Source organism: Anabrus simplex, chromosome 14 (genome assembly GCF_040414725.1).
Source record: "Anabrus simplex isolate iqAnaSimp1 chromosome 14, ASM4041472v1, whole genome shotgun sequence".
In the NCBI taxonomy this organism is placed as follows: Eukaryota; Metazoa; Arthropoda; class Insecta; order Orthoptera; family Tettigoniidae; genus Anabrus; species Anabrus simplex.
The window spans coordinates 39,125,343-39,144,280 of NC_090278.1; the positions used below are offsets into that span (position 1 = coordinate 39,125,343).

General features: G+C 43.8%; 1 protein-coding gene across 1 annotated transcript in view; it reads left to right on the forward strand.

Moving 5' to 3' along the window:
* The window catches only part of LOC136885455 (isocitrate dehydrogenase [NADP], mitochondrial), a 153,597-nt gene that overhangs the window by 55,145 nt on the left and 79,514 nt on the right, over positions 1-18,938 (forward strand). The window lies entirely within an intron of this gene.

Here is an 18,938-nt window from a genome sequence, read left to right on the forward strand (position 1 = left end):
GTTGAGAACAATTTAACCCTAATTGGCCTCCGACCTTTGATTTTACCAACTCTCTCTACATCATCAATGTCTACCTCACTAAAGTTTATCTTCATAACATCACGTATAGCTTCCACCACCTTAAATATCAGCTCAAACTTGCTCTCTCTCGCCCCTTCCTCAATTCCATATATAAATATGGCTTTTTTCAATCTCTCCTGCCTGTACCCCTCCGCTTCTTTCTTCATCACCTCATCTTTCAGATGTTTCACTTCCCCTCTCAATAACTCGATTTCTTTCTCGTTATTGACCACTCTCCTGCTCGATTCCTCTGTCTTCGTTTCAAGCCATTTCTTCATGTTCCCTATCTCCCTTCTCTGCTCCTCCATCATGTCCTTTATTTCCTGCACCTTATCCCATTGACACTTCTCCTGCATAACTTCACTTACAACCACCCTGAGTGCGGCCAAATCCTCCGTACTATATTTTCCACTGGTATTTGGGCCTGGGTTTACTTCCACCCCCCCAATAACCAGTAACACTGCTATCACTGTCACCACCAGCACCGCTTCACTCATTTTCAATCCGTCCGTCACCAATCCACTCCTGGCCTCCTTCTTCTGCCTTGCCTGCCATTTCCCAATAGCGGCCCGGTACTGTTCAATGCCGACCATGTTTACAGCACGCACTTCGCAACGCAACCTCTCTCCTCGACCGCTCGAGCTAGACTGGAACATTTTAATTGCACCTTCGAGGAGGCGGATAGGAAAATTAGACGAACAATAGAAGGGACCGCGGCATGTGCTCGAGTCGGCTGGAAGATCCCTAGCTGGCTTAGTCGTCCTGTCCAGGAAATATCCAAGGAGGCTACAACAAGGCTGGCACTTAACATAGGTCTAATCATCGTAACATGTGTGTGTGTGTCTCCTTACCCTCCATACCCGAGTATATTATTATCCTTGGTAACCCATCCAGCTCCAATCACTTCATATGACCCGCCAGTGAAGCCGGTTAATAAGTACAGCTTCTTACATCAGATTCCTTCCTAACTTATCCATTTCTTCTTTACTTGTCCGTAAGAAAAATATCTTCTTCGACAAGATCGCGAGTGGCTGAAACTTTAGTTGTTTTGCGCTTTAATTTCGCAGTTATGCCATCCATCGTAATAAATATTAGGCTATTGTGCTTATGTAGTGCAGTTGCTTTGGCATTCGCTTGAGGTGTCTGTAGGATCGAATTCTGACCCTATCGGTCAGTGTTTCGAGGTGCTTTCGTGTGTAAGCCCTTCCTAGGGTCGAAGTCTGCTTGTGGAATTTAAACCTTACGAATCGGCGAAAAGTAAGGGGGAAATACGTCTCTTTGAGAACTTGTTCAAAGCGAGACAGAGGTGTAAAGGTCGAACTTCTGATCAAAGGTTTTCCAATGTTTGGATAGAGTCACGCCCTCCGACACTTAATTGTGATAACCGAGTTACTGTGTGAGATAACTTGTTTGGCGACTACTTAACAAACTCGTCTCCACGCCCCCGCGCAGTTTGCCCCATTAGAAGACTTACATAATCACTCATGTGAAGGACGATCGTAATAAGCTCCTAAGCTGAGCAGATAACAGCCTTACCTGATAAAAAGAAGACATTCCAATCAGATATCCTTGAGGTACTTGTGCCGACAGCAGTTGCTAAGCAGTCTCAACGGTTCGAACCTCGATCATCCAAATCAAAAGGAAATTGCCATCAATCAGTCACTCACCATTGTCCGCCTCCGTAGCGTAACGGTTAGTGTTATTAGCTGCCGTCCTTGGGGGCCCGGGTTCGATTCCCGGTACTGCCAGAAATTTCAGAATGGCAGGAGGGCTGGTACGTGGTTGAAATGGTACATGCAGCTCACCTCCAATGGGGGTGTGCCTGAAAAGAGTTGCACCACCTCGGGATGAGGACACGAGTTTACTTAGTCAATCACCATTGATCTGCCCGGGTGGCAGATTCCCGAACAGTTGTTTACCTATGAAACATCTCCCTTGATAAATTATTCCAAACACTAATTCCTCTTCCTACAAACGATTATTTGCCCCAATTCGACCTCTTGAATTTTAAATTTATCTTCATTTTACTTCATTGTATAATCTTTCCTACTGTTCAAAATCCCACTCAAGCTTATTCGTCTACTAATGCCATTCCAAGCCATCTCACCTCTGACAGCTCGGAACATTCTGCTTAGTCGAGCAGATCATCTCCTTACTCCCAAGTCTTCCCAGCCAAACCACTCCTTTGCCGGAAACCACCTGGAACAAATTGCGCTGGTTTCCTTAGGATATTTCCCAGTTCTCGTATCAAGTAGTCCTGGTGAGAGTCCCATACACTAGAATCATACTCTTAATTGGGGTCTTACCAGCGATTTATACGCCCTCTCCTTTACATCCTTACTATAAACTATAATGCCCTGATTACCATATGAAGAGATCTTTAACCTCATTTATAATCCCGTTTGCGTGTTACCCCAATTAAGATATTTCCTTATGTTAACACCTAGGTACTTCATGATCCCTGTGAGTTACTGTCATTCGATCAACACAGTAGGTAAAACCCATTACGCAGTCAATTTGTATTTAAAGGTGCCTAAATGCGAGACCCGAGTCTGATGACCGGCCAGAATTCCGGCACTCGTACGTCCTTTAAAATCTATAGCAGGCTCGCTTAAGACAATGGTTAAAACTTGTCAGCCTTTCTAGATTTCCAGTAGACTATTCCTTCAATTTTGTTGGGGAATGCTAGCCTTTGCTCTTCAGACGTCTTACCGCCAATTCTTCTTTCCACGGTTTCCGAAGGATCGTTTATCCCATGTACACATTTCTTGAATTTTCTTGAGTTGGCGGGTTCGATTCCGGCTTGGTTCAGTCGTGATTTGAAGGTGTTCTTCCTCGTGTTAGTAAAAGAACTCCTTGTAGGACACATTTCTGGCACTTGGGCGTCTTCGTCCATATTTCACTTTCATACAATGCTACGTTCCAGACGAAAGTCTTCAAAAAACATATTTCTAACTCCTGTATCAATAGTATCAAGTAGTGGGACTGTGTGGGTTATCAGTCCATAGACTGGTTTGATGCAGCTGTCAATGTCACCCTATTCTTTGCTAACCTTTTCATTTCTATGTAACTACTACATCCTACATCTGTTCTAACCTGCTTGTCATATTCATAGCTTGGTCTACCCCTACCGTATTTACCGCCTACACTTCCGTCAAAAACTTCATTCGTGACTCGATCTCCCCATCTCACCACATTTCAAGAGCTTCTATTCTCTTTCTTTCTACGCTATTTATCGTCCATGTTTCACTTTCTTACAATGCTTCGTTCCAGACGAAGGTATTCAAAAACATCTAATTCCTTTATCGATAGACATCAACGCCTTCGACGAAAGAACAAAAAGCGTGTAATATAATCGATCAAATCGTCAGATTCGAGACTGAAACGACACAGCCAGTAGAAGTCTACATAAGCAGGATACATGCAGCAGTATCTCCTACTATATTAATAAATATCATTTTAAGATCCTTGAAGTCATGGAACTTGTGTTCGGAACGTGAGGCACGATTACGTCTTCTGCAAAAGATCAGAATCACCAAAGATGTCATCCTTGCCGGTGGCCTTACGGCAATGAGGGGATCCATCAGGATATTGAGACAGTAAATCATGAGTTTTCCTTTCTTCATAACTGCCGTATGCTATCTATAATTCTGTCTGCCATTCACAGCGATATTGAGAAAACGAGAAGGGTTCAAGAGCTAAAATTGGTACCAGTTATAGATTTCTAAATCTTCTTTACAAGCAAATACAATGGACTTCTTACGAACCGACTTTTGTACATTTATGAAGAAAAATAAGTTCATATCAGCGAAGTCGGCATGATATCGAACTGCGTACATCCTAGCTTCTGTTACCTGAGGTTACAAGAACTATGCAATGATGACCATCACACCGGAACTGTTTAGTGAAAAATACCATCTTTCATCGAAATGAATCATTCTTTTGTCCATTCTAATGTTGATTTCTATTAATAAGCACGAAGTAGATCAGTCCGCCTGGTGAACCTGGTCGTTAACACCGTGACTAGACGGTTAGAGTCCCATTCGTTGAAAATAGTTTTACCATCAGCCTGTTGGCTGGCAACAATTTCTAATCACTAGAATGCGTGCCGAAAGCCTGGTTTAAATTCCAAACCTCTCCGTAGTACTCATATGGAGTGAAGGTATATGACGCTATTGATGGTGACTAGTCCGTAGGGTGGAGACGTAAAGCCTTCAAGACCCCTTAGCACTATTCGCCAGGAGTAGGGTGTGTGCCCGTCAACGGGCTTCACCCTCTCCCTTCCTGCTATCTTGTTAACGTATACACTTATTATATAGTATTCTTGATTCATGTGGTTATATCGAATTCCAAGCAAATTGATAAAGAAAACTTACTTTTTCTTGGATCCTTTCATTAAGAGAGTACTAGATATTTATTGTGCTCAAAGATAAACCAAATCGACGACCAATAACGTTGGAAAACCTCTAAAAAAAAATCTCTGTAACACAAACAACTTCTTTGATAAGTCGCTGCGAATTCAAATCTTTCTCACATTATGCCATTAAGCGCGAGTAGCTTACAGAAACTCCCTCCCGGCCATTGTCCAAACATAATGAGTTATCCGCTTTCTGAGCATGCCTCTGGACGTAGGCCTACACTTCAATGCCATTCCCTTATGCACCCACTCCGTGTGATAAATAGTGTGGAAATGTTGATAGGCTCGGTATATGCCTTTCAGTGGGCTTGGCAGACTGATATGTAACAGCACTTTCTAGCTCAATGAGAAAAGCAACGGCAACTACCTCGCTTATAATTTCCGTAGTACATATTTTCAGTTACCTACACCAAGCCCACTTTTGTCTGTAACTGAAATTGTCGTGTGACCTCCGGAGAAGCTTGGTGCGGGTCTTTCTACGTGACTCCCATGGGCGTCCCGCGCGTCTGTGGTGCTGGTGGTGGTGGTGAGCCTGTTTCCAGTCGTTCGACCGGGTCAGGAATGGAATGAATGAAGCTTCCATCTAGCGGAAAGGATAAGAATTGTGCTAGCTGCCGAAGCCTGTCTCACTTCCGTGGGACAATCAATCAATCAATCAATCAATCAATCAATCACTACGGATCTGAATTTAGGGCAGTCGCCCAGGTGGCAGATTCCCTATCTGTTGTTTTCCTACCCTTTTCTTAAATAATCGCAAAGAAATCGGAAAATTATTGAATATTTCCCTTGGTAAGTTATTCCAATCCCTAACTCCCTTTCTTATAAACGAATATTTGCCCCAATTTGTCCTCTTGAATTCCAACTTTATCTTCTTATTGTGATCTTTCCTACTTTTAAAGACACCACTCAAACTTACTCGTCCACTGACGTCATTCCACGCCATCTCTCCACTGACAGCTCGGAACGTAGCACTTAATCGAACAGCTCTAATAACTGGCAGATGAAGTGAACATTCCTTGAGCATATCATACTCCTGTCGAATAGCACAAAGGGGTCTGCTCATGACTTAACGTCGCCTCCAACGGACTTATCACTTCAGCACATTTCATATGCTTCTCGCTCTATATAAATATTGCGAAGAAGTTCGGAATTGAACCCCTCAATGTAGTGACTAGAAATTGTATACCTCCACTTCTTCTATCCTGCCGGCCAACATTCTGATGGTGACAATTTCTTCCACCAACAGGACTCGAACCGGTAACCACGGTGTCAGACCATAAATAGACTTGCGCCGTAACGTTAGCTAAGAAAGTCACACACCGGGAACTGTTTTATGGGAAAATATGAAAGACAGCATCTCTACTCGATATATCGTGATCTACATAGTTATAGTGGTCGGTTAACATTTTATATTGAGTAAGAGAACACAGCGTCCTTGACCACGTTGATGTTCTCATTTAAGTTCGCATTAGCATACTACTCTACACTCTGCCCTTGGAAGCTCATCACACCAAACGAGCCACTGATCTCTGTTCTACAGCTGAGCTCGCAACTGCCTCGTGTAAACGATCTTCCTCCTCCGCCCCCTTAACTCTCCGCGACATTGAGTTTCCACTTTCCTGCACGTATTCCTTGAAGAAAAAAAAAAAAAAAAAAAAAATGAATTCCCAGTTAAGCCGCGTGTATCTGTCTACTAGCTTTTGTGCGCCTCTTCACGAGCGTAGAAATTCGATGTTGAGGCCATTTATAGAACTGACGGGACAATCATTTTTAAAGGTGCATCCACACTTGTACCAGATCGCACCAAAGGGAAGATACGTGCTACAGATGCGGACAGTGTGGACTGAGCGTTTCCCCGAAGTATCATCGCCTCGTGTGCTGGGCATGGTCAGAGTCCCCGTTACTGTTCCTTTCACCCTACCTTATGCATCGTCCTTCCGACTTCGTTCAGTTTTGCATGAACCTTCGTTTGGGGATCTTCCGATATGAAGAAAAATTGATCGGATTGTGCAGGGAAAAAGTTCAACAAGTGATAAGTTATTATGAACAAAATACAATTTCGTGGGACCCAAAGGATCCACACCATTGTAATCGGTTGAAAAAGAAGGACGCTTGAGAGGAAATAGCGAATTACGTAACATTAAAGTCTTTGGTTGGGAACCCTATCGAACCGAGCTCGATAGCTGCAGTCGCTTAAGTGCGGCCGGTATCCAGTATTCGGGAGATAGTAGGTTCGAACCCCACTGTCGGCAGCCCTGAAAATGGTTTTCCGTGGTTTCCCATTTTCACACCAGGCAAATTCTGGGACTGTACCATAAGGCCACGGCCGCTTCCTTCGCACTCCTAGCCCTTTCCTGTCCCATCGTCGCCATAAGACCTATCTGTGTCGGTGCGATGTAAAGCAACTAGCAAAAAACGTGCAAAAAAAATTTCGCGGCTCGTAGAAGAGTTGGCAGCAGCCAACTGTAGCTGGAGAAACATTGTCACTATATTGGAGCAAGACTCAACTGATGATAAAAGACCGATGGGTGGAAAACTGACAGATACGCAAGTATGATACAGATATGTGATACAGGTCGGGCAGCCTTGTTAACAGACGGCTGTATCATGATCGTGTATCGATTCTTGATACAGATACGCTGATCTATAAAAGTGTGGACAGGGTATGAGTGTGGACGCATCTTTACATGTCCATGATTACATTTTTGTCGACCATTTATTGAACATTCTACACAGAACGCAATTAAATCAGATTACTACAAAATAATCTATATGATGAGTTCACGGTTTATTTACGGTTTTTTCTTATCGTTTTATATTTTAGCACTCCTGACATTTTCCTTATTTTTACACTGTATCGGAAAACTTACAGGTCAAACAAGTGTATAAATGAGATCCTAAATAAACTTTGTCACGGGCGATTTGCCCGTAAAACCAACCGTTAGACATTTACATCGAGTGTTATGTTTTAGGCCCCCTGTAAAGCCTCCCTTCCGCTGAATTACTACGGCCGTCCGGAAATTTTCCCTACTAAAGAAGGAAAAGACAAGATAGTTACATTAAACGCTTTATTGGCTCCCGATACAGCAAAGTTGGAGCTGTTTTTCGTCGTAATCACCACCAGTATGGACACTCGTCATATCGTGGGATCAACTTTTGTAGTCTGCCGCCTCGTGTGACATTCATCTTCAACTCTTCGTCCGTGTGAAAATGCTGATGGGAGGACAGGAATTGCTTGAGGTGAAAGAAAAGATGAAAATCACTGGGAGCAAGATCAGGACTGTACGGCGGATGATCAAACGCCTACCAGCCGAACATTGCCATGGGTCAGCACATCACCTGTACTGAGCATTCCACGCCTCTTGTTTTGAATGATCCATCGCAATTTCCATATAAACTTTATCATAGATCAAACCTCGCAGGCGGCGGGAGAAAGATGATCCGTCATTTCTAGCCACTACTGCTGCGCTACTGACACCAGGCGCGACTTGTCGATCGGTATATGATTGCTACGTCACAGATCTGTCGCGCATGCTCCTATTTTCCGTCTAAATAATTCTACTTTACAAGGAAAGGAATAAGGAACTTAATTTGTGGATGGCCTACGTATTTTGAATAGTTACCTACTTGTCGTTATCCTAAATTTAAATAACTACGCTGACCAGTCAGCCAAAGAGTCGGCCTTACGGAAAAATGATTATAATTAAATGTTAATTAGAATTGATTACTACCCCGAGTTCATTGGTCCAACCCACAGTATCTCCTGCCTGTCGCAAGAGGCGAATAAAAGGGGCGACCAAGGAATGGTACTTTAGGAACCATGAGACAATCTGCGATTAATACCATTACGCGATGAACGCCATGGGTCGACGTTACTTGCGATTAGTACTACTAATGTGCCTGGTTGTGCTCCCTCTTAGAGCAATAATCACCACTACCTGAGGAACATGTACCGTTACTGCCTCCAGCTGGGTCTATGATTAGTATCATCGGGGCAGGATTACTATGGGATTGGGTCTGTGTTGCCTGTGGGTGGTGCCATAATGCGTGATACACCGTGGGTCTGCATTCCCTATGATTAGTACCACTGTGAGCAACACAATGAGTATACGTAGCTCTTGATGAGTACTACTATGTGAGGAACACAATAGGTCTATGTTGCTTGTGAGTAATATCCTTATGTGAGGAACACCATGGGTCTGTGTTGCCTGTGAGTAGTGCCATAATGCGTGATACACCGTGGGTCTACACTGACTGAGCAAATGTCATGGGATAGCGGAACACTGATGCGCAGGTGTGTTGTCTGCGCACCACACGCCCCCTGTGCCAGAGGCAGTTGTATAGGAGACCTTGTGAGCAGTGGCTGTGCATGTGACGGGTGTAACATTTGAACGTCGTCTTGAGCTGACACCGCTCGAACGGGGTATGATGGTCGGTGCCCGACGGATGGGAAGTGCGATTTCGGAAGTGGTGCGGGAATTCGGCTTCACACGATCAACCGTGTCCAGGGTGTATCGTGAATTGTTGAATGCGGGTGTCACCGTCACAACAGACGAACGACCGGCCGTCCAGCCACCCTCGATGACCGTGACCGGCGACATCTGAGACGGATTGTCAATAGTGACAGACGGGCAACCGTGCAACAAATCACGGCTCAATTCAACACAGGCCGTGCTAGACACGTCTCCCAGTGGACTAACCGTAGGAACATGAGTTCTATGGGGTATGGGAGCCGGCGCCGCACACGGGTGCCACTGTTAACCCAACGTCATCGGGCACAACGACGCGCATTTGTCGCCAGTCACCAAGGATGGACTCGGGAACAATGGCGTAACGTGATATGGTCGGACGAATCACGATTTCAACTGCACCATGCCGATGGGAGGCACCGTGTATGGCGCAGACCACATTAAGCGATGGATCCCGCCTGCCTCGAAGGTGTGGTCCAAGGTGCTGGTGTCTGTGTTATGGTCGGGGGTGCGTTTTCCTGGTATGGAATGGGCCGCCTAGTTGTTCTGGAAGAGACTTTGAATGGTACGCGGTATGTTGAGCTGCTCGGAGACCATCTCCACCCATTTTTGGCCTTCCAGCTCCCAGACGGTTCTGCGGTGTTTCAAGATGATAACGCGCCGCCACATCGCTCCCAGTCGCCCGGGAATGGTTCCAGGAACATGCAGCGGAAGTCCAACGACTGCCATGGCCACCCAGGAGCTCCGGTATGAAACCTATCGAGCATATCTGCGATGTCCTGGAACGCAGGCTCCATGCCATGGATCCTGCACCCACGAACAGACCAGCATTGGCGGCCGCTCTGCAAACAATTTGGTGTCAGCTGCGTCCACAGGACTACCAGAACTTGTCGACTCACTTCCACGTCGTCTCACTGTAGTTCGCAGGGCCAGAGGAGGCCCCACACGCTATTAGGTGACTATCCCATGACATTTGCGAAGTCAGTGTTCATTGCCTATGATTAGTACCACTGTGAGCAACACCATGACTATACGTAGCTTGTGATGAATGCCACTATGCGAGCAACACCACGAGTATTCGTGGCCTGTGATTAGTATAACTACAGTCACTCCCATAAATATTCGGCCACTGATAAAATCCGCGAAAAAGTGATGACAATAACGCACCCATGAGCCGAATGTGAAACCAAATGTGTCCAAGTTATGAAACTACATTTGGTTGCTTAGGTCGAAGAGAAATCACGGAACATTGATGTACAGTATGCTGTAAAAGAAAGGACATAGTGGACACATGGTGAAATGACACACCTCAAATATATTCGGTCACCCGAAAAGGCCGGGATTGCCGTTGTTTTCATTGACAGAGAGAGGGCAGATAGCGTTGCAAAACTTTCCGTTCAGGAGTGCGGTGACGCGAGACACGTCGTACAGAAATTATTTTGCTGCAGTGTTGCCGAATGGTATCAAATGGGGTGCAAAAAACAACACAATACCACTTTTGAAGAACGCCAGCTCGTGATATTCCATCGTGCTCGAGGTAAATCGCATAGAAAGATATCGCAGATGCTTAACATAACCAGAACAACAATTGGAGATATAATAAGACGATGCAAAAATGAAGACAGAATTGTTTCAATTTCCCAGGCAGGCAGACCAAGAAGGCTGACACAACGAGAGGAGCGGTTGTGCTTCAGAATGGAAAACGAAATCCGAAAATTAGTGCTCCGAAACTGGCAGCAGCTGTTTTAGAGGAGTGTGGAAAGAAAGTGGGTACTGATACCGTGCGAAGAGCACTGCGAAGGACTGAGTTCTTTCGGAGAAGAGCTAGGAGGAAACCATACATTAGTGCAGTAAATAAAAACAAGCGGCTAGAGTTCGCAAAAATCTTCGTACGCAAACCCAGTGCTTGGTGGGAGGATGTATTATTTGTTGATGAGTCAAAGTTCAACGTCTTCAGGTCCGATCGAAAGCAATTTGTGTGCTGGAAACGTCATGAGGAACTGAGAACAAGCAATTTACAAGCAACGGGAAAAAATTGTGGAGGAAGAGCAATCGTGTAGGGATGTGTAGCATCGAACGGGGTTGGTGCACTGAGTTTCATTGAAGATACTTCGACAAAAAAGGGCGTATTTGGCTATCCTCAAAAACAATTTGCGTAAATTTTTGGAACAACTTGGTATACAGTGTACTTTTAAGTTCTACCAAGATATCGACCTCAAGCACAAGTCGTAACTTGTCAGGGAGTGGCTGTTGTACAACTGCCCGAAGGTTTTGAAACTCCACCACAATCACTCGACCTGAACCCCATCGAGAAGGTATGGAGTCGAATGAAGGCAGCTCTGCAATTGCCGCGGTCAAGTTCCTTCAGAGACTTGAAGAGGAGACTGCTAAAAGAATGGGCGGCATTAAGCCCTGATTACATCAAGAAAGTTATCGCCAGTATGCCGAATCGACTGGAATAGGTCCTAAAACATCAAGGTGGACCTACAAAGTACTGAATGTGTAACACTGTTGTGAATTATGCGAGTTTATGTTGCTTTTTGTATAGTGGCCGAATATTTTTGAGGTGGCACTGGAATTATTGCTTTTATTTAATGTACGACAGAGGGCGTACTAATGACTGTCAGAAGATTTTGAATTACATCACAATGTTTGTATAACGTGTTACTATGTTTTCCTACATGTTTCGTTGTATTAAACGTTATCATTATTGTGTAAGAATAACTACCCAATAAAAGTGTGTGAAAAATCAGACTGACCGAATATTTATGGGAGTAACTGTATATGAGGAACACGACGCATCTAGCCGGCGCCCGTAATTAGTGCCTCTGTGTCAACACCATGGATCTACGTTGTTTGTGAGTAGTACTCTTATATGAGGAAACTCATGGGTCTGCGTTGCTTGTGAGTCGTACCGTTATATGAGAAAAACCACGGGACTGTGTTGCCTGTGAGTAGTGCCGTTATGTGTGACATACCCTGGTTCTACATTACCTGTGATTAGTACCACCATGGGAAGAACACCATGATTCTTCGTTACCTTTGATTAGTACTACCATAGGAGAAACATCATAGTTCTGCTTTGAGGGGCCGGTGACCTGGATTTTGGACCCCTTTTGATTAAAAAGCATCATCCCAGGAAATAAGGCGTTGTGAAGCGGATCAACTGATTGGATTCATGGCCATTTTGCCTCATCTTTCGTTTTAGATTCTAATCAGTGGATACATTTTGAAGTTGTAATTATCCTTTCATTTCGTTGCACCTCGTATCATTAGGGGCCGATGACCTCTGTTAGGCCCCTTTAAACAACAATAATAATAATAATAATAATAATAATAATAATAATAATAATAATAATGATAATAATAATAATAATAATAATAATAATAATAATGATAATAATAATAATACTTGCTCCAACCGAAATACTATAGTTCCCTTGTTGGTCGTACTACGCAGTTCAAAAAAGTAGGGGAACATGTTTTGTAACGTCTGGTATGTGAACGTTAATTTGGTAGATGGGGTTCCAATGGTCGTACAGCATACGTTGAGACCTTAGCTACGCAGGGTATGTCAAGTCGAAGTTATACTCAATCTGTAGGCGTAGCCATGCATTCAAATATCAGGTGACGCCTCAAAACAAAAGGAATAGCGGTGCGTCCGTGAGCCGTTGTGAGGTACGCAGACCACTGCGGTCATTTGAGCACGTTGTAAGGGCATAACATGTCTTTATAATTTCTAAATGGTGCATAACCAATGCACGAGACTTAAATAAGCTATTGCACAAGGTGTTGAGAACTTGATGTTAGCGATCAAAAGTCTCGGTACATCATTTTAAAAAATAGGAGTGGAATATGTTTTGTAGTGGCCTATTTTGCTTGCAACAGTCTTGCTTGTACATGTTCACTACCTTGCATTCTTTCGGGAACACTCCTAGTTAGATGCTGTGTATCTGTGCTGTGCTAGTGTGTACAGTTTCGCAGTTAGTGCACCAGGCCGTGTGTTACATAATGGATAAAAGAACAGAGTTACAGCGACGAACTAAAATATGTAATTGTATCTCTCGGGTTGCAAGGTTATTTTCTGTGTGAAACCGGATGCAAAGTAAATAAACCGCATTCCACAATACACTGTGTGTTGAAAAAATTCAGATATTGAGGAACCACAAAGAATTTGCCAAGAAAAGCAAAAGAAAAGATACTGAATAGGCGAGATGAACGTTATAATGTGAAGCAAGTAAAACAGAATCCACAGTTAAGTGCGCCTAAGATCCGCGTAATTGTGAAAGAAAGTACGAAGAAGAAAATGTCAAGTCAGACAATTCGTAGGTTATTACGGAAATATGATTATCACGGTAGACGACCACGGAAAAGGCCATTTGTTACTAAGAAAAATCGACAAGCCAGAATGAAATTTGACAGAGTATAAAAACAAGGATTGTGCATTCAGAAGCAAAGTTATTTGGTCAGCTTACACCAAAATATCTCTACAGTTCGGATGGAAACGGTTATGTATGGAGAAAGGTAAATACAGCCAATGAACCTGCAAATATGCTACCCAGCGTGAAATATGCAGGTGGATCAATTATGATTTGGGGGTGCATATAGTCTTCTGGGGTGAGAAATAGCGAAATCATCAATGGCATCATGGGCAGCTGGGGTTATTTAAACATTTTAAAGAACAAAGTCGTGCAGAGTGCACAGTAGTAAAAATGGAGTCGATGTCTCGCTACATCCTTCAGTAAGACAATGACCCCAAGCACACAGGTGATATTTGCAAGCAATGGCTGATATGGAACGTACAAACGCAACTGCGAACTCCTGCCCAATCCCCTGACTTGAACCCAATATAACATTTATGGGTCGATCTAAAAAGGAGGGTTCATGCAAGCAAACCTCAATCACTTGAGCAATTAAGTAGGCCTATAGACAATGAAGAATGGGGCAAAACCGACCCAAAAGATGTGAGAAACTGGTTCATTCCATGCAGCGAAGGGACGAGGCAACTCTCAAGGCCAGAGGATACTCATCAGGGTATTAAATCCAAGGTCACAAGTGTTTTTGAATGAACTTTTCATTTTCTTCTGTAAGTGTACAAACAAGATTGTTGCAGGATGAAACGCCCGGTTTTGGTACACTGCGTGTATTTGTATTAAATTTTAAGATCACAGATCTGTTTCTTTATTATTTACATTGTTTATTAGTGTATCTATTACGATACGGGCAATAAAATACAACAATTGTATACAAAAGTTTAACCGTTATTTCGTTGCAATAAGCTGGTGTACAAACAAGACTGTTATGCACTGTACGTCAACCAGCACATCCCATGAAACATCTTAACGAGGTTCAAGTCGCAAGGGTCGTCATTTTGATCCAGGAAGGATGGACTTTTCGTCGTGTTGCTGTGAATCTATCTCTCTGTCAGTTATTCAACGCTTGTGGAATCGCTACAATGAGACAGGCCAGTTCACAAGGAGGGTTGGGCAAGGTCGTGGACGCATGACAACCCGACAGGATGACCCGATATCTGACCATCTGTGCGTTGCGGCATCGTTCAGCAACTGCCAGAGAACTGCAACAAGACCTCAGGAGAGTCACTGGAGTCACGGTGTCTGACCAGACAGTAAGGAACCGGTTAAGAGAAGTGTCCTTACAACTCAGACGTCCTGTTCGACTGCCCCGTTTAACGCAACAACATAGCGCAGCTCGTCTTCTGTTTGCCCGTACCCACGTCAACTGGCAACTTCGCCAATGAAGACCTGTGTTGTTCACAGACGAGTCCAGATTTCCCCTGACACAGCGTGATGGACGTCAACGTGTATGGAGACGTAGTGGTGAGCAGTACATGCCATATATTGTCCAGGAAGGCGACCAATTCGGACAAGGTTCTGTGATAGTTTGGGATGGCATCATTTTTGATGCCCGTACGGATCTTGCCGTCGTCCGTGGTAATCTTATCGCTGCGGGGTGCATCGAGCAGATACTGGTAGAGCATGTGTTGGTTGCTACATACGGTGTTGGACCTGAATTCGAACTCGTGCACGACAATGCCAGGGCTCATGTAGCGCGCATCACAGGAGCTGTCTTGCGAGAACTGGATATTCAAGAGATGGAGTGGCCAGCCGTGAGTCCCGACCTTAATCCCATCGAGCATGTGTGGGATAGGCTTGACAGAAGTGTTCGTGGGCGTCCTGTTCCACCACAGACTCTTCAAGACCTCGAAAATGCTCTCATTGAAGAATGGGGCTTGATACCGCAACGTGACCTCCGTCGACTTATACGGAGCATGCCACATAAGTGCCAAGCTGTGATAAATGCTCATGGAGGTCATGCACCATACTGAAGCTCTCCAACTGTGATTAAAAAATCCACCCTGGAGGACTGCTATCACTTTGTTTTCGCCCCTATTTGGACATTTCCATTTGTGTTCTGAAAATGAAAACGGAGCTCGATAGCTGCAGTCGCTTAAGTGCGGCCAGTATCCAGTAATCGGGAGGTAGTGGGTTCGAGCCCCACTGTCGGCAGCCCTGAAGATGGTTTTCCGTGGTTTCCCATTTTCACACCAGGCAAATGCCGGGGCTGTACCTTAATTAAGGCCACGGCTGATTCCTTCCAATTCCTAGGCCTTTCCTATTCCATCGTCGCCATAAGACATATCTGTGTCGGTGCGACGTAAAACAAATAGCAAAAAACTGAAAATGAACGCGAATCCATCGATGTTCTTTTGTAGCCTATACTTCAACGGTAAAGAATAAAGGTTTAGCTTGTAATATACCTGGGGCCGGGCTGAGCGGCTGAGACGGTTAAGGCGCTGGCCTTCTGACCCCAACTTGGCAGGTTCGATCCTGGCTCAGTCCGGTGGTATTTGAAGGTGCTCAAATACGTCAGCCTCGTGTCGGTAGATTTACTAGCACGTAAAAGAACTCCTGCGGGACTAAATTCCGGCACCTCGGCGTCTCCGAAAACCGTAAAAGAGTAGTTAGTGGGACGTAAAACAAATAACATTTAAAAAATAACATTATTAATATACCTGGCTGTGAGGTATTGTTTCGTGGAGCATGGCATACGTTCAGAAAAATGTTCCTCTATTTTTTAACTGTGTATACTGAGATTTTAAGGTATAATACAGAGTCTTGTAGTGCATAGAGAACACCATAATAATAAATGCCATCTGGCTGTCACCTATTATTATATAATCAGCTGTGCCGGTAAGTAAGGGCTGGTTTACACGGGTAGAGTAGCGAGGCGAGTAGAGTGGATAGTAGAGCTACTAGCATCGTGTAAACGACCGGGATAGTAGCAAGTAGAGTAGAGTAGTTAGTAGGCAGTAGAGTAGAGTGGGTTTCCGCTGCGGTAAAGTAACTCTACCACTATCCTTCCCCCTCCACCGGAACCGAGCTCCGAGAGCTGGCGGAGAAGTCCGAGGACGCTCGATATTTCAGCTGCCGCGTCATTCGACTGCTGTATTTGCATGTGTACAGACGGTGGTATTACGTTGAGCGTTTATTTGGCGGCAAAATGAAGTGGACGGAAGAAGAAACTTGCAAATTTATGGAGCTCTACAGCGAAAAAGAATGTTTATGGAACATAAACAGCGTTACTTATAGAAATAAGAATATGAGACGGGCGGCGGAAGAGGACTTGATTGCGAAAATGGGTAAAGAGGGTTTTGGGTTAACGGAACTGAGACAGAAAATAAAAACTTTACGATGTACATACAATCAAGAACTTATGAAAATACGAAGATCCAAGAAGTCTGGAGGTGGTGCCGCAGACATCTACACTCGAAAATGCAACATAAAATATAAACAAGTGTCAGCTGGATTTTCACTTAATATGAAGATTTCTCTAGTTTCAATGTTACACAGCGTGTTCATCATGTGTCTCGACATGTTTAAGTTAGGCAATACAATGGTGCAGGACTGTGTACATTAATCATATTAATAACATACATAGGAATCTTCTACATATCACTTGCCACTGCCATTAATTTTCAACAATAACAGTAATTTCCCCAACAAATTGAATAGTTTCCATATGTTGTTTGGAATATCCAAAATAATTATTGTTTACAGTACAGTGTCAGATCTAGAAGCTTAAGCTCTACACCTGGGCCGTACAAGCAACGAACAAAAAAAAAAAATTAAATAGATCAATAATTGGGATATTTATGGCGAAGAAGCTACTGCAAATTAGGCCTACGCCAGCGTAATTTACAGTGTACTTATGGCCGGTTACGTCTCAAAACTCACGTGCGAAAATTAGTAGCAAATGGTATCAAAACTCACGACTGCAAACTAATAGCTAAATTAATATTCCAATGAGTCTCAAAATTCACGACTCCGGATAGCAGGTGCCTGCGATGACGGCAGGAGGGGTTAAGTGCGCAGTGACTCACTCACCAGGCCTCTCCTGAGGCCACGATACCATTAACATTAAATTTATATCAAAAGGAAAAATACGTTATATTACCTTTAAGACCACAGAGTAATGTGTTTTTTTTTTTTTTTTTTTTTTTGCTATGGGCTTTACGTCGCACCGACACAGACAGGTCTTATGGCGACGATGGGAGAGGGAAGGCCTAGGAGTTGGAAGGAAGCGGCCGTGGCCTTAATTAAGGTACAGCCCCAGCATTTGCCTGGTGTGAAAATGGGAAACCACGGAAAACCATCTTCAGGGCTGCCGATAGTGGGATTCGAACCTACTATCTCCCGGATAATAATAATAATAATAATAATAATAATAATAATAATAATAATAATATTGCATCCGGGAGATAGTAGGTTCGAATCCCACTGTCGGCAGCCCTGAAGATGGTTTTCCGTAGTTTCCCATTTTCATACCAGGCAAATGCTGGGGTTGTACCTTAATTAAGGCCACGGCCGCTTCCTTCCAACTCCTAGACCTTTCCTATTCCATCGTCGCCATAAGACCTATCTGTGTTGGTGCGACGTAAAGCCCCTAGCGAATAATAATAATACACCTCTGTGTCATTCACCGACCATTATTTTCCCCTGTGTGTTGGGGTGGCAGAGTAACATCCACAGTATCCTCTGCCTATCGTAAGAGGTGACTAAAAGGGGCCCCTGGGGTACTTACATTTTTTAGAAAAGGCCCTTGTCTTTCTTTGCCCGAAACCTTCATTTTCTCGAAGTATGGGCCACCTTCCATTTTTTCCCTCTGATTAGTATTAATAGAGGATGGCTGCCCAGTTGCACTCCCTCTTAAAACAGTAATCACCATGACCACCTTTTCCTTCATTGTTTTCAACACTTATTGATTTTAATGAACCTTTCCACATTTTCTTGGCTGGGGAAAGAACCACCATCATAAAATATCATCAACATCAGCGCTGTGGAGTCTTTTTTAAGTCATATAGCAACAGAAAGTCAAAGATAGCGATTGGCTACTTCGCTATATTTTAGATAAAATTCTGACACATTTTAATTTCTGATTTTATAAATTTGGTGACCCAAGTAGTCAATACTACGAGTATATAACATTGCGTTTCGTGTAATCGCGTGGGGGCGTGATGTAATATATTAATCTATGCTAAGTAAGGCATCTGGGAGTACATGACTCAGTCATACGTGTGGAGCATGAGTTCATATTATTTTCGGAAAGCGTATCAGAGACCGTTCATCATACTCGCCCACCTTCTGAAGGGAACGGAGATAAGTAATTTAATTTCCCTGCGTTGAGATTCATGACCAAATTCATCTCTAATGAAACTAAATGAGTGAATTAACAGTCGTAATATTTAATATCGGTAAAATAAAGTTTCTTATATAAGTAAATGCCGTCTTCTGGCTTCATAATAGAACTAAGCTCCGGTAATTACTACCAACTGAAAATTTATTTTAACTAGCAGCAGGCAATATACCTACTTGAATTTTATGTCGTCCGGCTGCATGGATGGATACATGGCCTGTGGTCCAATGGGTCCAGGGAGTCCCAGGTTCGACTCCTGGCCGGGATTTTCACTTTCA